General features: G+C 39.2%; 1 long non-coding RNA gene across 10 annotated transcripts in view; it reads right to left on the reverse strand.

Moving 5' to 3' along the window:
- The window catches only part of LOC144316033 (uncharacterized), a 106973-nt gene that overhangs the window by 15579 nt on the left and 70769 nt on the right, over positions 1–20625 (reverse strand). For 9 of the 10 annotated variants that reach the window (XR_013381800.1, XR_013381803.1, XR_013381806.1 and 6 more), the window contains 2 exons: positions 2945–3128; positions 1212–1267 (listed from right to left, as the gene is read on the reverse strand). This is a non-coding gene — a long non-coding RNA (uncharacterized LOC144316033). The remainder of the gene's footprint in view (positions 1–1211; positions 1268–2944; positions 3129–20625) is intronic. The other variant, XR_013381805.1, reaches the window with a different exon arrangement.

Raw genomic sequence — 20625 nt, forward strand, 5'->3', positions numbered from 1 at the left:
TAATTCCATGGTTGTCACTTTTCATCATTTTTATCTATTTAGTCCAATCTGGTAAAACTGGTAATTTTTCAAGGTTGTAACATATTTTAACACAATCATAACACAATTTTAGAGATTCTGGCTACTTTGTTCTTGGTGTAGAAATTAATTTTCTCCTGGTAAGCAGTCTGAGTAAGGCCAGAAGACCTTGGCAATATCGGACATTTGAATGGTTTGAGACTGGCTTTTAGTTTTGGTGATGGCTGATCTTTTACTGGTTTGCTTTTTTCCCTTGAGATGAAGCTATTCCTTCATCTCAATGGAGGCTCGTGTGTTTACTTGGACTCCTCCTTAGGGGTTTCTGAACTCTTCTTTTTATTTCTCCTAACAATATTGGAAACCCAAGTGTTCTTAGCTTGGGTGTTTTTATCAGCTACCTCCATATTGACCCTTTGGCCTCTCACTCAGAGGCCAAAATGCATAGTACATTTTTCTTTTCTCATCTTTCTTTTTTCTTGACCCTTTGAATTCTGGAACATAGTCATTTTTGCCACCCCTCAACCCCTTGTTTGTTTGCCCTATGTCTCCTGAAGTGCTTAGGAATAGAGATAGACACTTTAAGGGGGAACACAGGGGAAACATTGATCTTACAACAATGCAGTTCCCTTCTCTCTAGGATTCCAGTCCCTCTAGGTCCTTCTCCAATGCTCTGTCTAGATGTATTTCTGATATTTTATCCAGTTTCTGTAATTGCTTTCTGAAAAAGGTTGATTTGATATGGTCTATTCCATTACAGCCTGAAGAAATCCATGTTTTAAGCTATTTCATCACATAGGAATGTACTTCCAGTATCATACTAAATTTAGAAGATATTATATTAAACAGAAATTAAAATTTTTTAAAAGATTTATTTATTTTAGAGAGAGGGAGAGCATGAGTGTGAATGGGTGGGGGGCAGAGGGAGAGAATCCCTAACAGACTCCCTGCTGAGTGCAAAACCCAGCCATGAGGCCTGATCTCATGACCCATGAGATCATAACCTGAGCCAAATTACAGGTTGGAAGCTCAAGTGACTGAGCCACTTACACATTCCTTGTTTTTTAAATTTATGAAACAAATGATATAGACATGATAGATATATATTAAATATAAAATTGGTATTATACACATAGATACACATATGAAAGAAATACACCATGGTAGTTGATTTCAAGTAATGACATTATACTTACTTTTCAATAGTTTCCAAATGTTCTGCAGTGCTTTACTTTGGCAGTAAGCAAAAGACCTGTTGTTTTAAAAATAAATGTTTAGCAAAGTATAGTTAACAGGCTAACAGAAAGTTAAGCTGCTAGACGTTTTTATTCTCAGAAGAACCTGAGGCCAGAAAGGGTTTAATTTGGACTGGGTTCAAAGCAATTGGCTGATTCCCTGGGGAGAGGTCAGCTTTCAGGATCTTATGCCCCTGGCATGGGAACAGACTGTGTGTGTAAGCACTGTGGAGGGAGAAGAAAGATCATATTGGTCTTTTCAGCAAGTTTGGTATGAGCTTTGGGAGTCAGATGAAATGAAACTTCCTTTAATTGTTCTTTATCAGCTATGCCATTACCTTGGTCTCTCCTGTCTGGGCACAGCCCCTGGCATTGTTTTCCATCTTGTAAATGTATTACCCCCTCATAGGGATAGGTTACTGTATTTGTAGAAAATAACTGTAGTTTGATCTGGTCCCCCTTGCTCCCTTTTCTAGGGCAAGGAGGAGCATTCGCTGTACCACAATATGTGAAGCATGGGAAAATTTTGGAATTATCCAACCTCTCAAAAGTATTCAACACATGAAAATTATATCATTCCAAAAATTTCTCCAGTAGGATAGCTCCTCACAGCTTACTTAACAGAATGCTCTCTGTTTCCCTTATTCTAGATTTAATTAGTACTAATCTCACGGAAAATCTCCATCTCTTCTCCACAGTTAACTTTGAATTTATCTTTGGTGGCAAATGCAGCACAGCAGAGTGTAGTCATTAAGCTCCCAGGTCCTGGGCCAGACAGCTGGGGTTTGAACCCCAGCTCATGCATTTATACATTAAATATATTCTTATTTTCTATTATGAGTTAAGCTCTTTTTGGGAAATACCTTGTACTAGTGGTGTTATCTCAGACAATTCACTTAACCTTCACTTAACCTCACTGTGGTACAGTGAGAATAATAAGAGGAATTCACATTTGACCAATAGTTTCCAGTTTTGTCTTCACACACATTATCCCATTGATTCTATTGTCAAGGCAGGTCTTATTATCCCAATTTTTCATAAAGAAGGGCAATTTTAGGATTTTTCCTGATATCTAGTTCTCCCTACTAATGTTATAGAAAATAACACTGGATCTCCATAACATTTCTTTCCTCATAAAGTTAATAGTATCTTAACTGCTTTTTGATAAAATAGATACTTATGCTCACTCGCTCCTTTTCTTTCTTTTTAGCATTATAAATAGATGCCAAAACAGAAATAATCATTTTCCTTTTGATTTTGAATCAAAAGGAATTTTGCATTTGAATCATCTAAATTATTTTGAATTTGAATAATCAAATTCCTTTTAATCTGATTTGGATTTAGGGGGGAAAAATCTAGGAGGCCAGTGGGCCTTTCCTTCCCCTCTGCTTTACTTCACCTCATCTAAATCAGAAGTCTGTCCCTAGTCCAGTACCCTTCCTACCTGACAGCTCAGGGCACAGGAATTCTTCATGTACAGACTTTTGTTGACTGTGGCAAGGGACCCTCAGCAGAGGCTAAAGTGAAAAGAATCCCAATTCCTTCTGAAATAGCAATACTTGGAGTCACCTTACTTTTACCAGCTGAAAATAGAGCTCAGTGTCATGTCCTAAGTAAGTTCTCTTCACTCCGCCTTTCCTTTTCCAATTACTTGGAAATGCCCATAATTTAAGGGAATACTTTTATCTGCTCACCATTGACAGAATCCAGGTAAGATGATGTTCTCATAGAAGGAAATGTCAGAACAGCGAGTTTGAAGTTTAATCTCAGGTTGGCACATTCTGGTGAGGGGATCTCTCATGTGGTCACATCGCCTTTGAGAGGATCTTAGAGTCCAGCTTTCTTTTCCCCAGAATCATTCATTTCCTGTCTGAGCTGCTGTGTGAGACACATGACAAAGAAAGACACTTAATTAGGTGACCGTTGTCACCAACGAGTGTCGGGGAAAACAGAGAAACTGATTGTCAACCTCAGCTGAGGCATTAAGTGGTTCATTTAAAAGAAACAATATTAGTGTTAAACACTGCTTTTTGGGATCATGTTAGTTCCAACAGTATTTTATTTCAGTTTTGAAATGGTTAAAAGTCAAAGGACAAGAATCCTAGGGACTAGAGGAAAGAAAGAAAAAGAGGTTTGATAAAACCTGAGAAAAGATGAGACATCAAAGAGCTGATATTCTGAATGTAGGAAACCACTATTTTTTGAAGATTTTGTTTATTTGACTGAGAGAGAGAGAGAGAGATGGAGCAGAGGGAGCAGCAAAGGGAGAGGGAAAAGCAGACTCCCCGTTGAGCAGAGAGCCCAACATAGGGCTGGATTCCAGGACCCTGGGATCATGACCTGAGCAGAAGACAGCAGACGCTTCACCAGCTGAGCCACCCAGATGCCCTGTGAAGAGCATTTTGAAGGAAGACAGAGGGGTTCTCAGAAAGAACATTCACCTATACATCTGTAATTCCAGAGAAGTTTATCCTTCTTAGATGTATATGCATGCATGAACTTACTGGGCAGTACATATGTAGTACACATGAGAAATAGCATTTCCTGAGTTCTTACCATGACTCAAACTGTGTGCTAACCTCTACATATGCATTTTCCTAATTAGTTCCCACAACTATCCTATGGTTTAGGAACTTTTGTTGTCTTCATTTTACCAAACAGTTGAGCAGGTAAGAAATCAGGCCACGGTCACACTGCCAGTAAGTGGCAAATGTGGGAATCTGTGTGTGTGAACATATATTTCCAATACTTTAGCCCGTTAAATCCTTAACACTGTATCATATTGGGAGAATTTGTTCCAGATGTTCTAAAAAGGATTAAGATATGGACTTAAGAAAAATGATGATGTTAGGATAGGTAAAATGACCCAGAACTGCAGATGATGTCAGAAGGATTCACTATCAGTGACTAAGTAGAGGGTTAACCTGATTAAAAGATGAAAAGAAATAGAGGGGAAGGTACAAATATTTGACCTTCCAGACACTTTTCATTAAATCAAAATCAGATTAGTCAAAATGAAATTAACTATCCAGTTTAGACTTATTTCTATTTATAGTGCTAATAAAAGAACATAAATGTATATATTATCAGAAAGCAATTAAAATCTAAATCTCATATATGCCTTAGAAATTTTTCAGGACCATCTTTAGTAATTTCCCACTTATCTCCAGGAATATCACAAAAACATGAAATCTAAAAGCCAAAAAGAGAGAGTACATTTATTTACCAATAGCAAACAGAATTCAGTAAAAAGACCTGAACTCAGGGCCTGCAGCCACCATGTCCAGTTGTGTGACCAGAACATTCCCTCAAACTCCTTGCATGAGATAGCCTCTAATGACTCCCCTTTACCTGCTGCTTTCTCAACTGGAGGCCATTTTGCTTTTTATACCTCATACCCATGTATAATTTTCCCCCTCTTCCAAAACCCTCAGTATCCAAGGGCCCCATGAACCTACCACTTATCACTGTGGCCTTCTGATTTCCTGGCCTTCTGCTTCAAGGCCCTTTCCATACCCATGTCCTCCACCATTGTGGTGAGGTGGACCCCCACATAAGATGACTTCAGTCTGTCAGGCTCTGGATTGGCTCCATTCCAGACCAAGCATCCGTTCCTTTACTCAGTGGTCATCACTGGGTGTGTGCTCAATGCCAGGTATGCCTGCTCTGATGAGCACTTCTTCTAGCGCACTGAGTCAAGAGCTGCTGCTGGTGTGAAGATGCAGCCCAAACTTGAGCACTTGAGCAGCTGTGTCCTGCGTCCTGCTGTTGCCCTTGGTAGTTCCCTCTCTCATCTCCAGAGATGTGATCTCATAACTGATACTCTCACCTCACACCTCCCGCATCCCTTCTCTTCCACTCCTGCCCCAACTCCCTGTTGACAATCTTGCTTTCTGCTTCACTAATAAGACAAAAGACATTACAACTATCTTTCCACCCCCCAAGTATGCAGAATATCCAGGTGTGTACATGCCTTTCTCTCCCATCACCTTACTGTGGAAGATTTCTCCACTTTTATGCTCTGTGATCTCTGAAGAGTCTTTGATCATGAGTTTTAAGTTTCTCTATGCAACCAGTCCTTCTGCTGGATCGTCCTTTTAGTACATGAATACCATCCACTGTCTGCCTTGGCCTCACTTACTTTGTCATCTACTGAGTCATTTTTCCTGCTGACCTCAACAAAACTCCTTGAAGTAGACTAGACTGTGAGTCTCTGTTTCATTACCCTCTACTCATTCTTTCAGCTCATTCCAATCTGGTTTCTCTTCCCAACATTCAGCTAACGCTGTGTTTGGGAAGTCTCCCGTGATTCTCCTGGTGCCAAATCCAGGGGACACTTACCTGTCCTTATCTACCCACCCTCTTCAGTAGTATTTTACACATGTGAACATTTGCTTCTTTTTGAGGAACTCTTTTTGGTTGGCTTCAAATCACCACATTTTCTTAATTCTCTTCCTACAATTTTGGCTGATGATTCTTAGTCTTCTGTGCTGACTCTATCTCCTCCACCTAACTTCTAAATGGTGGGTAGCCTCACAGTTTAATCCCCAATCCTCTTGGCTGCTTATACCTTCTCTCTCTCCAGATTTAGTGCCTTAAAAACCACTTGGAGGGCCATGATTCCCAATTCCTCACTTCTCCCCCAAAACTCCAGACTCATGTTCAACTGTGTATTTGATATCAACATGTGGATGTTCAATAGGTATTTCAAACTCAGTATTCCACAAACAGAATAATGAATTCTGCCCGCCACTACTTTGTACTCCCTCTGCCCCCACTTCTTTTTCTCTCACTCAGTAGCTATCATCTCACCACTCACTCAAGCCCAAAACATACATACATACAAATCAGGCAAACAAAGGGATGGATCATCTTTTATTCCTTCCTTTCTTTGTCTTTCATATTGGATCCATCACGTGGTTGGCTTTATCACTTACTACTATCTAACCTCTAATTTATTTTTCTTACTTGTCAATTCCTCCTCTATCAGATGGTCAGCTTCATGAGAGGAGAGTTTTGGGTTTGTTTTGTTCTCTTCCAGAAGAGTGCCTGGTACACAGGACACCTGTGGCTATAAATATTTGCTGAATAAAAGGCTTGAGGTCAAATCCCTTTACCTCTTCCTGAGCCTGTTGTAGCCTGAAAGACTATAACATTTGACCACATTTCTCCACTCAAAGCAAAAGGCCATACAGCAAATAACTCATGGGATGATATTTCTGTTAAATTTCAAAATCATTGGGGCATCTGAGTGGCTCAGTAGGTTAAGCATCTGACTCTTGATTGTGGCTCAAGTTATGATCTCAGGGTCATGGGATTGAGCCCCAAGTTGGGCTCTGCACTCAGCATGGAGTCTGATCAAGATTCTCTCTCTCTCTCTCCCTCTTCCTTTGCCCCTCCCATCATTCACACACTCTCTCTAAAATAAATAAAATAAATCTTTAAAAAATAAATTTCAAAATCATTGATCTCTTCATGTAATTTTTTTTTTGTTTCTCTTACCATGGAAGACATGGAGTAGAGCTAACATGGTCAGTAAATCAGAGAAAAAGGCCATAACACAGTAGCTTCGTTTTTGTCCAAAGCTTTAAAATTAAGTAGTCAGAGTCAGCTCTCTCATTCCAGTGGCTTTCCTACAGGCAAATAATCTGAGGCTTAGCACAGTGCAGTAATTTGGCTAGGTCACAAAGCTGCTGAGCAGGACCTCCCAGCTTACATTGTGGTTTTCTGATGTTTAGACCAGAATGCTGATATGTAGACTCATTCATGTATACTAATTACACTATCCAGTGTATGGCCTTTTTTAGACACTTATAATCAGATGGATTTGTGCATGTTGTATTACCCTGTTGTCCTTTTAAAGTTACTATTGATTCTCAGAATCCATTCCTAGAGGAAGAATCAATCTACGTATGAAGTAGCATATATGTGCTAGAGAATTTGAACCTGGGCCTACCACGAGGCAAACCCCACTTGGGTTTAACTATAGCCCATATGTACTTTATCTAGGGGAGTAAAACATAAATGTGTTCTTGATTAATCCATTTTGATTCACTGTATATTTGTATCAGGATTTTATTCAAAGATCAGATTTTGGAAAGCATTGTGAAAATTGGGATATGCTGTGTTGGGGTTCATTTCCAAATTTATGAACTGGAAACAAAACTAAAGATTCTGGTGATCTCGCTTTACTTTGAACATGAGCCCATAGAGTGGGAGGAACTGTTGAAAGCTTTTTTACTGGAAGGGATCCAAGAGCCTATTGATTGGGTTTCACATTTTATGTATCCAAATCTTTATTTTAAAACCATAGGAAGCAAATAAATGGAGGTATAGCCAGAGCTTTCATCTTAATACACATGGACAGAAGCAAAACTACATAATTTTAAAACATGCTGAACGCACAGAAAGTTAGTTTTATGGCTACAAACTAATGTAACAAACTGGTGGAGGAGAATTAAATGTGCTAGTTTGAGGGTTTCCTAGCAAAAACCTATCACTTATATAGAAACTTTTCACCGTATGCTGATGGCTGGGCTCAGGAAAGGAATAGCTGAATCTAAAAAAGATGCTTATTCTTCCATTGGTTAGAGAGTCCACAGTAGGTCAAAATCACATATCAGTTCAGTATGGAGAATTTCTTTTTCCTTTGGGTAATGCACATTTCAGCATAAATTTCACTTTTCCCAGAAAACAGTCTTATCCTTTTAGAGTAGATCTTTTTTTTTTTTTTTTTAAGAGTTATCTCTACACTAAGCGTGAGGTTGGAACTCACAATCCCCGAGATCAAGAGTCACATGCTTCTCTGACTAAGCCAGAGAGGCACTAGATCTTTGACTTGTGTTTTTCACAGAATGTTGTCTGTATCTTGTCAGATCGTTTATAATACTGTATTGAAAGCATGTATTTCCTTTTATGATTCTCTCCTATCAAGGCCAAGCCCTTCTTATTTTCTATTGTGTGTTCTGCATTGCACATAATAGATATTAAAAATATGTGCAGATGAAATAAATGCATGGATAGGAAATGTATAGGTGTAAGCATGTGCTCTCATGTGTGCGTGCACACACGTGTGTGCACGGACACACATGAAGAACACCAGACACAAAGATGAACCAAATGTGCAGTTAAGAATGATGGACTCTCTGGGACCTCAGATGAGTTGGTGGTAACTGAAGTCTGGGTGCATTGAGGAAAGAAATTAGAAATTAGATCCATTCTGGGCCTTGAAAGGTGAGTGGTAGGAGGTTGATAATGATCAGGCTAGATGCAGGGAGCTGCAGATCAGCGTGGGACTGGGGATAAAAGCCAGTCCTGAAACTGTGTCTTTGGGTGTGCCTGTTGGGTCAGATCCTGAGAGTATTAACTTTTATGCTACACTTCTGTCTCAGCACTCCTGTGTGTGTCACCCACACACACAGCAGACTCTTGAGTTTTCCTAGAAGCATTTGCCAGGCCGTCACAACACTCTTCTGTGTGTGTGTGTTGTTCTAGCTGCAGCTTTCGCTCAAAAGATTTGGTGCCTCTGCCCACCTCATCAGCTTTATCTTGTCTTGAAATAATTTAAAATATTTTCATCTAAAACTACTTAGATTTTTTTTCTCTATTGTTCCTGTTCAGTAGTTGTGTTGCTCATGGAAGGACAATCTGATAGTATAGACAAATGCTAAAAATAAAACTTAATTATCATCGTATTCTCTCAGCCTCTCCGTGTTACTGAGCAGAGTGAGAGGACATCTCCAAATAAATGATGAAGATATCTGGTTACTAACAGTCCCATTGGCTCACCTGCTGCCCTGGAGGCTATGAAGGAGATAGCATAGTACTGTTGGTTCTCTATGCACACATCATGGGTGTTGGGGGTGGGGGTGGGGGGCTTGGCTCACCAACGGGAGGTGGAAAGTGACAAGTTGGCAGAGACAACTTGGTTTTGAATGAAAGATATTATTGTACACAGCCTGAGACAATGAGGAGACATGGATGCTGGGAGGCTGCAGAGTCGAAATATGGAGGATTTGGACTCAACCTGCCCCCTGCATTAAGAGAAACCTCTTTGAGAGAATGAATCAGTATAATCAACAAATCAGGGCAGTGTTCTATGCAATTAGTTGCCAAGGCTATTGTGCAGAGTGTGTTAATTAGCACACGCTTTTATTTCTTCTCCCTCCCTATTGGCTAAGCTTAATATAGTAACACACATGATTATGTAAAACCATTAATGACTGTATTCTGGCAATTTTTTTAAGCATCAGCAAGTGGAGGGGGAAACGCAGAGATGAAGATCTAACTGTGTTCTGTTCATACTTCTGGGTCACAGCTGGGGTGCCAGAACTAGCTGACAACAGGGAAAGGCTGAGTATGGGTGCACTCAGTTCCCCCTCCGTGAGTGGTCTGGTGAACTCCGTGCCAGACATGGGTCAGGAGGAGGAGAGAATCTCTGTCTAGGTCCCTGTGTTACTTGGGACTAGGATCTTAGGTAGTAAATTAGACACTTCTTTATAGCTTTGGTCTATATTTCCTGGCTTCAAAGCAATATATAGTAAAGAAGAGGTTCAGCAAAACTTTAGAAACAAAGGGATAATGCAAGTCAGGTAGAGCTGTTACCAAGATTGCATCCACTGGTTAGGGTCTGAAATAAGGTCAGTTGAGGCAAAACCTAGTATTTGCCTAAGAGTCAACAAATCTTGGCAGCTAGCTTCAAAGGAGCAAATACCTCTTTTTTTCTAAAGTTATAGCTCATTTGTTAATGTATTGATTTAAGCCAAAATGTAAATGATTCTAAGTGTGTGTGGCTTGAGGTAAAAGAAACTTTTTTTTTTATTTTAAAATTTCCATTCAGTAATGTCTTCCTTCTATTGCTCTTGTTTGATGCTTACCCTTTATCCACAGTTCTGTTTAATTTCATTTTATTCTACAAACAGAGCGGAGAGGACTTTCCAGCAGGGAGGAGAGCAGCCTATAGCATTTGCCAGGTGTGTTTGGGAGTGAGCACTATGGTACTTGCTTTGAATCTGCTCCCCTTGACCTTGAAGCTTGGACTCCTACTCAGGACCCTATCAGCTTTCACGTGACCTGCACATGACCACTAGATTTGTGCCAAACAATGATGGTATGTGCCCAGCTAATGTTCTTAAAGCAGGTGGTCTCTTTCTGTGTCCAAAGAGGAGTTGATGCTACTCACAGATGCACCTGGAGCCCTCCTTTTAGACCAACTCCTGAGCATGGCACTGTTCTCTGAGGGGGAGCATATCCAGATGGCAGCTTCTGAAGAGCCCAGCATCTGAATCAGTCCTGTTTTATGCTCAGAACACCTAGTGCCAGACCTCTGTGTCAGATGCTGAGATGGCATGGGCCTGCCAAGGTCTGACCCTCAGGCTTCATGCTGGGACATGAAGGAGGACAAAGAGAGATTTTGGCTTTCTGTAACTCAAGGCAGAAAATTCTGCTTGCCTCAGACTTGTAAGAAGATTTAGAGGCTATTTTAAGGGGTTCAACTGAGCCTGGGGAGTCCAAAAGGAATAACTGGACCCACAGCTGCTATTCCCAAATAAGCTTTCACTCACATAATTAGCTCCCCATCACACTGGGCTCTGAGAACATCCTAGATTTGGTTTGTAGAGCCTGAAATGCTTTAGCTACCCCAGGAGCAATGAGCATAACCCCAGTGGCAATGCAAATGAATGGGTCCAGTCAGGTAGTCTGCAAGGACATTGCCTACTGCTGCATACCCAACTCTGTGTTCTGGGGAGCCCCCTAGCGTGGCACTGAGAACAGAGAAGGCATGAGCCTATGGATGAGGATGACCAGTACTGTGACTGTCTCAAGGAGCTCAGAGGAAGAGCCTTTAATACAAGCTGGCCTTGAAAAAAGGCTTCCCGAAAGACCTGACCTGTGAGCTGGGGCTGGAAGGAGAGAGCCCCTGGAGGGGAGGCAAGTGGGGCAGGTGGAGGAGGTTGTGTGCCTACCCGCCATCTGCTAAAAACATGCTAAGACCTTTCCCTCCCTGGCCCAATTGCCCCTGGAGGCAGACGGCTGAAAGGGTTGACAGCATCAAAGGTGGGCTTTTAGGACACACTTTTCTAGTAAGGTGAGATCTCTTTCGTCTTGTAATTCTGTCTTTTGCAATCTTGAGTATTTCTGCGTCTCTGAAATGAACGCTACAGCCATGTTGTTCCATGTAATATAAATATAGGGGTTCAAGGTAGTTCAGAAGGATGTTTTAGGCTATTGGGTTTTCTCTGATTGGGGTGAAAGTATAGAGAAAAGAATGTTTCAAAAGACTTTTCCCAGTGTGCTTCTTTTTTTTTTTTTTAAGATTTTATTTATTTATTTATTTATTTATTTATTTATTTATTTATTTATTTATTCATGAGAGACACAGAGAAAGAAAGAGAAAGAGAGAGAGAGGCAGAGACATAGGCAGGGGAGAAGCAGACTCCATGCAGGAAGCCTGATGTGGGACTTGAACCTGGGACTCCAGGATCATGCCCTGGGCCCAAGGCAGGCGCTAAACCACTGAGCCACCCAGGGACCCCCCAGTGTGCCTCTTATCACCTGTAAAATTGGCTTAGGGATACTCAAGTCTCTCTTTCTCATCAATAGTAATGAGATGAAAATGAAATAAGCTATCTGAAAGTGTTTTGAAAGAAGATAAAAAGATTATTTAAATGTTTAATTTATTTATTACTAGTTTTATTTATTATTAATTACACCCTTCAGGAGAGCCATATGATTTGGATTTACTATAACATCTTGTTTTAATTAAACATTCGTTTCATAGTAATCTGAAGATGTTATTGTATACTTTATCTGATTAGTCAGTATTAATGGCTGGGAAAGATATTGCACAGATTTCTAGATTCAAATAATAGCTGAGTATTGTTGGGTGAGTAAATGGTGGTATTTATTTTCAATCACATTTTCTAACTATGTCCATGTTTTTCTTGGAATTCTCTTAGTGAATTTCCATCTTCCTGGCTGTCAATCAGTTTCCAAGCAGACTAATTGGAAGGTGCTGCATTATGATATTGCTTAGAGAATGTTTCATTTGGAAGATTGTGTTTAACAAGTTGGAAAATTTGGATTCCAAGTTTTAAATGTGCAGAAATGAGAGGCCTTATAAATTATATGCATTGTTTTAGGTAACAAAATTTTGAAACAATGGAAACATTTGTCAACACCAGTTTTTCAAGTGTTCTCATCATCTTACAAGTTTTTTCTCTTAAAAATTAGTTTCTGGGTTTTTTTTTTAAAGATATTAAAAATTTATTCATGAGAGACACAGAGAGAGGCAGAGACATAGGCAGAGGGAGAAGCAGGCTCCCTGCAGGGAGCCCGATGTGAGACTTGATCCCCAAACCGGGGATCACACCCTGAGCTGAAGGCAGACCCTCAACTGCTGAGCCACCTAGGTGTCCCTTAAAAATTAGTTTTTCTCACTCATTTTTCAAAAGTCACCTTTACAGTGAAGGGACCCCTGAACTGCATTTGTTTTGTTAAGAGTTTTTCTTTAGGACATTTTGCTTTGTTAAACATTTGAAATACTTCTGTCTCTATAGAAGAAATATGTGTAACTCATTTACATAACATCAGTTCATATATAAAATATTTAGCAAGGCTTAATTTTTTAATAATTTTGGTATATTATCTCTCTCTATAAAAGCTCCATCTCAAAAAAAAAACAAAAAACAAAAAACAAAAAAACAAAAAACCAAACTCCATCTCTTCTTCCTGTGCCCTAATGCATCATAAGGGTTGTGCACACCCTACTTTATTTTTTAGTTTTCCAAAAAGATTTACTTATTTATTTTAGAGGGAGAGAGAGCAGAAGCAAGGGGAGGGGCAGAGGGAAAAAGAGAGAATCCTCAGGCAGACTCCCCACTGAGTGCAGAGCCTGGACGGGGCTTGGACCCGAGGTCATGACCTGAGCAGAAACCAAAAGTTAGACACTCAACTGACTGTGCTCCCAGATGCCCCACACACCCTACTTTAGAGCCACTGCTGTAATAGTTGGGAAAAGGACAGCTTGCTCTATCTGTTAGGAAGCCAGGAAATTGCTCCTGACAAGGCATTATGTGGCAGAAAGTTTTGGGTCCTGTCTTCTATTGACTACAGTATGTCACAGAAAATGATCCTAAACCTCCCCTCTCCAACCTGTATTTATCCCACCGGCTCCTGAAACGCCCCAACTCCAGTCAATGCTGAGGTTCCTTCCTTCTTACCTGTCTACAACTCTTAACCACCTCACTCTATATAAGTTCTCAAGATCTCAGTGCTTCTCACATGTCATGAGATTCATGAGACTACATCAAAAATTCATGACTAATTAGAAGCAGAAGGAATACAATTGTGTGAGTCAGAGTTTCCTCAGCTATAAAGAGGCTTCAACTATATTTCCAAGATCTCTTCTAAGGATTTAAGAATCTTTCTAAAATTTCTGACTCTCCCTAAGCCAAGCTGCACCAACTCATATTTAATTTGAATGCTTTCACTCACTAGCTCCTCTATGCTCTCAATAGAAGTATTTTTTACTGCATCGTAAGTTAATTCATGTTATAATGATTTGTTGAAAATATTTATTGAAGAATGTAGGGAACCTTCTATCTTTTTCCACTGAGTTCTTTCAACTCCTTCCATTCATTCTCAGATTTGAAACAGAATTAATCTATGTGCTTCACGTGCTGCATGCCATTTCGATAAACCCAAACCCATTATTATTGACCTTGCTTACCATTTATATGACATTTGATATTTTCAAATTGGCATTGCAATTATTTGAATGCACAGAGTTATAACAGTAGCTAACATAAATTTCTCCTTCGGTTTTGGCAGAAAAAGAGTTTTTTTAAAAAAAGATTTTATTTATTTATTCATGAGAGACACAGAGAGAGGCAGAGACACAGGCAGAGGAAGAAGCAGGCTCCATGCAGGGAGCCCACGGTCTCCAGGATCATCCCCTGGGCCGAAGGCAGGCGCTAAACCGCTGAACCATAAGGGATCCCCTAGAAAAAGTTTAAGTTTAATATCAATAATAACATGATAATAACAACTGCCTTGACTTAGAATCATATTTTTGGGGTGGAGATGGATGTATTCATTACAGATACTATCAGTTGTATTGACAGAAAAGGAAGTGTGCTTCTGGGAAACATAACCAAAAAATAACAAATATTTATTGGGAATCTGTTACCAGGCACCATGGCAAGTATATAACAGGTTGTTCATTCAGTAGGTGGGGACTTGGAGTATTCAGGCCAGTAGAGGCACCATTTATCCATGGTATGAGTTTCAGCACTGACTTGAGGACTCAAGCCTCCCTGGATAGACTTGAACCTCTCCAAGTGAAACCTCAATCCAACCCCATAGATGGTCTTCCAGGGTGATGATAATTCAGGATTAGGTCAGGAGACCCCTGCTGCTTTGGCAGAATTCATGGAAATCAGAAGATAATTTAGCTCCTTGAAAGTGCATGGATGTGATCAGACTGTGCCACTTACTTCCTGTTTTGACACAGAAATCCATGCATCTAGGGAAACACTTCAATCCCTGTCAGACTGGGATGGTTGATAGTATGCAATCAGCCATGTGCTGTGGCCGACAACTGCACACTTGTACCTGTGTACCTAGAGGTTCCTCACTCTTCTTACTGTAAATTTCATGTGGATATTTATATTTCCATCTACTCTGTAATTCTGCAATAACTTCACTTTCTTACTCTTTCAGAAGTCTATTGCACATCTTCTCCTCTATCTGCCCCCTACCAACACCCATTCTCACCCATTCTCATCAATTGATGGCTGATTAATAATTCATTGGAAAGGGATGCCTGGCTGGCTCAGTCAGTGGAGCATGTAACTCTTGATCTTGGGGTTGTGAATTCAAGCTTCACGTTGAGTATAAAGATTACTTTAAAATAAAATCTTTAAAAAATAATTCAGTGAAGAAAAATAGATGCAGATGTCAATAATCTCATCTTCTCATCTTCTCCCCATCCAACCCTAATGTCTGCCTTGTTCTGTACGTAACTCTCCTTTCTCTCTTCTTACAATGCAAAATGTGGCTTTGTTCCTAATGATTCTACCTTTTCTTTCCAGTTCAAGAACTTTCCTCTTACAATATTTTATTTCTTTGTTTCATACATTTTCTCTCTTTCTACTGGCTGCTCATCATTCAAACACTAATAACTATATAAACAAAGAGTTCTTTAGCTCTCCAACTAATTAAAAAAAAGAACTGCAATTGGACGTCTAACAAAAACCTCAAAACTTACGATTAAAAAGATATGTTTTCACTACAAAGCAGATCCTTTCAGTAAATAACAACATTATCTACCTAGTAGCTCCAGCTAAAAACCTACAAATAAATCATGGTCCCATTCTTTCGTTTACTGTCATTTAATTCATAAACAAGTCAATTCTGTCCCCAAAACTAGCCTGACTCCAACTACTCACCATCTCTAGTACTTCAGCCCTCTTGGAAACCACCATTATCTGATGCCTGACTGATCTTAACAGCCTCTAATTCAGTTTTTTATTCCCACCCATGACCTCTTTATAGTCCAATCTCCACATAGCTCCCTGAATGATGTATCTATTTTTTAATGTTGATTAAAATGAAACTGAAGTCATATTTCCTCTGTTTAAAAACCTTCAGTGGCTTCCATCGTAGTAAGAAAAAAATTCAGACTCTTTATCACAAGAAGGTAAGTCTCTATGATTTCTCTCTTCCTCTTTTCTTCTGCTCACCCCACCTGAGCCACACTTCCTTTCTTTTTGGACTTTGAACACATCATACTCATACCTATATCAGGGCTTGTGTGGTCCTTCCAAGTGGAATTCCCTATTCCCAAATTGGAGTGTGTTTCTGTTCTTTGCACTATGTGGATCGCAGCTCAAACATTGCTGTTTGAGAGAGGAATTTTGGACCACCCCAGCTGTCATTGTGATTTTAATTTGCATTTCTCTGATGAGCAGTAGTGTTAAGCATTTCCTTTGTGTGTGTATTGGTCACCTGTATATTTATATATTTTCTCTAGTGAAGTATCTCTTTAGTTTTTTTCAATTTTTATGGGTTAATCATATTACTGAGTTGTAGAGCTTTTTTCCCCTTTAAGTTGTCTTGAAACAAATTTTTGTTAAATATATGTACTGCAAATATTTTTCTCAGTCTGTGGCATTTTCATTTTCTTATAGTGATTTTTGAAGAGGTGAAGTTTTTTATTTCGATGAGTTCCAATCAATCATTTTTAAAGGATAATTTTGGGTTTTTCCCAGCTTTATTGAGATACAAATGACAAATCATACGTTATAATGAAATTAAGTTATAGTGTAAACTTAAGATCTACAATATGTTGATTTGATACATTTATAAATTGCAAAACGATTACCACCATAGCATTAGGTGATGCCTGAATCATATAAAAAAGGTAGTATTCCTTTTTGTGGTGAGGACATTTAAGATCTATTCTCTCAGAAACTTTCAAGTATATGGTACTATGAACTATAAATACTACGCTGTATATGAGATCCCCAGAACTTATTCTTATAACTGGAAGTTTGTACTCTATGACCAATGTCTCCCCTTTCACACCCTCCAATCCCCAGTGGCCACAATTCCAAACTGTTTCTATTAGTTCAGTTTTTTCAGATTCCACATATAAGTGATAGCATACAGTAATTAGCTTTCTCTGACTTTTTAACTTAGCATAATGTCCTCAAGCCCCATCTATGTGGTTGCAAGTGACAGGATTTCCTTCTTTCTCATAGCTGAATAAAATTCCATTACATGGATGGATAGATAGGTAGATAGATAGCCCACACTTTCTATGTTCCCACTGGTGGCATGTCACCATAGTGATTAGAGACAACCTCCAGAAAATCTCTCATAGTACTTCATAGGTGAAACATGGTTGACCTGGAAGTTAATTGTTTAGAGCATGTAGAGCATATGTTCCATGGTTGGTTTCTGGGGTCACTGCCTGGGGAAATTCTGGTAATTGTCCCTTAGCCCTATCTCTTTCTGTAGCATATAATTCATATGTTTTGTTTTTTTTTTTTTAGCTTGCCAAAGAATTCTATAAACTTCTTGCCCTATGTCTTTCCAGAATTGGCGAATTCTATCTCTTTCCTGAGGGTCCATGATTTAAGCTCTGCCATAAGGGAAGGAGATTGTAATAATAATAATAATAATAATAATAATAATAATAACATCCTCTTCTAATTGGAAAAAAGATAAAAATGATGTTTATAGTCATTTTGCTTCAATATCAAGATCCTGGAATCTAAAGCATACAAAACTTAGTATATTTTCCCCTCTTTCCTTGACTTCTCCTTTCATTCTTCCCAGAGAAGCTTGACTTTCATCTTACGTCTCTATCTTGTGTAAGCACCAACCATGCCATAAGCTAAGAGGAACAAATGAAACTATTCAAATTTTTCTCATTGCTCTTTTTTCCTATTTCTTGGGCTCCATAATGCCACTTCCCCAGATGACAAGGCCAAAGTGACAGATAAAATGTAAAACCAAAATGGTCTACTGATGCTCTAGTAAGCGGTCAGTGGCCTCACAGAAGTCTCTCTGGCAACTCTTCACCCCCTCGTGTGCTGTAGAACAAGTTAGGCAAGACTCCCTCACAAAGGAGACTCCCTGGGCCCCTGCCACAGGCTTTGACCTGAAAGTAGGGGGCAAGAAACTGGTTTCTTGGGAAATTAGAACACACAGACTTCCCTGTTATTAATGAGCAAAAAGGCAACACAATTTAACACTTTCCCTTTTGATTTAGAGTCATCATTACATGGGCATCAGCATTTGCTGTACTGTAAGCTGGAGATGTCCTTGAGGCTGTTGTGGAACATAGCTTCTCTTGATCAACACTAACAGACCAGACAACTAAGCTTTCTTTGTTCTTGCATTTTGTCTTTATCTCCTGGCTCATTCTTCATTGTCAGGAAGTTAGATAATGCATCTTGCTATTAGCCTGCTCTTCTTTAACAGCCATATTCTCTTCTAATTGCTTTGGGCAAATAACCCAAATGAAACCAGTTTTTAGACATGAATATAAAATGAACTTGGGAAACATACATTTTTAGCTAATAGACTTTAGCACGTGGACTGTCATTCCACAGGCTTCTAAGCTTTTAACATTTATCTTCATGTTAAGCTGCATTTGGGAAGAGGTTATTTGAGGTCTGATCCCTAGATATTTTGCTAGATTGTTATTATTAGAATTTTATAAGCTTGATTTTACAATAGATTACTCTCATTCAACACACACACACACACACACACACAATCATGCTTTTTGTTTACAGTCCAGTTGCAAAAGACAGGATCCACTCTAGCTGGTCTAAACAGAATGGATTGCACTAGACTAATAGAAAGTTTATAAATATCATTGAAAGGGTAGGTGCATAGGTGCAGGCTGTAGGCTCAGCTTCCAGGAACAGCTCTCAGCACTTAGAACCATTCTGCTTGTGTCCCAAGTAGGAAAGGAAACTGCTACTGTCACTGCAAAACCACACTGTCTCCAGCATGAACCATGCCAGTGGAATGGATGCCCACATGCAATGTGTTTCCCTCGATATCAAGTCTCACACAATAGATAAGTCAAATCTGTCACATCCTGAGCCCTAGTTTCAAGGGATGCTGGGAATTGTAGTTCTATATTTTCAGGATCAGCACTGTAGGAGGTAATTCTAGAAAAGATTGGAAGCATGTATTAAGAATCCAATTTATAGAATGTCTCCTCACATTTAATAATCGTGCCATACAATTTTACTTAAACAAATTAAATTTATCCATCACAAAAGAACTATAAGAATATTCCAGGTGACTGGGTGGCTTAGTTTGTTGGGCGTCTGCCTTCAGCTCAGGTCATGATCCCAGGTCCTGGAATTGAGTTCTTGCACTAGGCTCCCTACTCAACAGGAAGTCTGCTTCTCCCTCTCCCTCTTCCCCACTCCTCCCACTTGTGGCTCTCCCTGTCTTTCAAATAAATAATTAAAAATCACTAAAAAAAAAAACAAAAACCATTTTAACAATGTGCTAGTGGTTATGTCTGATGAAATATTTGACTTTTTATGTGTGTCTGTATGAGTGTATATACATATGTGTGTATATGTGTATACCTGTGCATATATATTATATATATATATATATATATATATATATATATATATATATATATATATGTTGGGGGCACTATGGTAGGGAGCAGTCATGCTGCACCAAATATGGCTGACTATGCCACTCTTTGGGAAGGGACTAATTGTAGGATTTATGATGGTGAGGGGTGAATGGACATTATAAAGCTATGTGCTGACTATACAAAGACAAGTAATTTGGTCCATGTCATCTAGTGAAAGGGAGATACTCATGAATAAATTGTTATAAGACAATAGGGTAAGTTTTATGCAGGAAAAATACAGCTCAAATTTTTCATCGAAATATCCCTGAACTGGAGATCAGGAAAGAATGGGGCTATGGCTTACAGTGGTTCTCTATAAAAAATGAATTTATTTGCTACCCATGGGAATCTTGTTGTCTATCTTATATTGGTAATTAAAATATATATATATACATATAACATATATATTTGTGCGTGTGTGTTTTAAGTAACTTGCCATCATGAAAAATAAATTTTTTTTCTTTTTGGCTCATGGACAATAATATTGGTACACTAAATCTATCCTCATCAGAAAATAAGACTAAATTGAAGTGGGCTGATGCTGGATGAGGAAATTTTTTTCTCTGTCTTGATGTCAGAATATTTCTAAAAACCTAGGCCTACTAAGGTATATATGCCTATTAACGGCAACTTTTTTCAGGATTTTTATGAGCATTCTCATTTTGTGAGTTATCCTTTATTCTTACAATTAACAATGAACTCATTCACTTTATTCAGGTCTCCCCTCTTGTTGCAATTTTTTCTCAGGAAGAAACAGCAGGGAAGCTGGAGTCTGCCAACTCTGAGTAGCACCTTCTTCAGCTAAGGCAGCACCCCATGGCAGCTCCATAGCAAGGGGGGTGCAGGAGGGCTGCAGGGGGTCCACACTTGTGTGTGTGGGGGAGTATGTATATTATCACTGAAATGCTCTACATTGTTGGAATATGTGATGTTAATAAACAAACCAATTTTACAGGCTTTGTGATGATTTTTCAATTCTCTACAGACAATGCATCCCTGTACTGCTTGTCTCCAAGACAGATGGCACCTGCTGACCAATTTAAGTAGTCACCGCTCTATTGTGTGAGCAAATCTTCAAGTTATTTCCCATTACTCTGCCCTGTGACTACAAGGTGATTATTCCATGTGCTTTTTTCCTTTATCAAATTTATCATTTTGACCACCTCATTGAACATGCACAAACACTTCATA

This window comes from Canis aureus, chromosome 6 (assembly GCF_053574225.1).
Source record: "Canis aureus isolate CA01 chromosome 6, VMU_Caureus_v.1.0, whole genome shotgun sequence".
In the NCBI taxonomy this organism is placed as follows: Eukaryota; Metazoa; Chordata; class Mammalia; order Carnivora; family Canidae; genus Canis; species Canis aureus.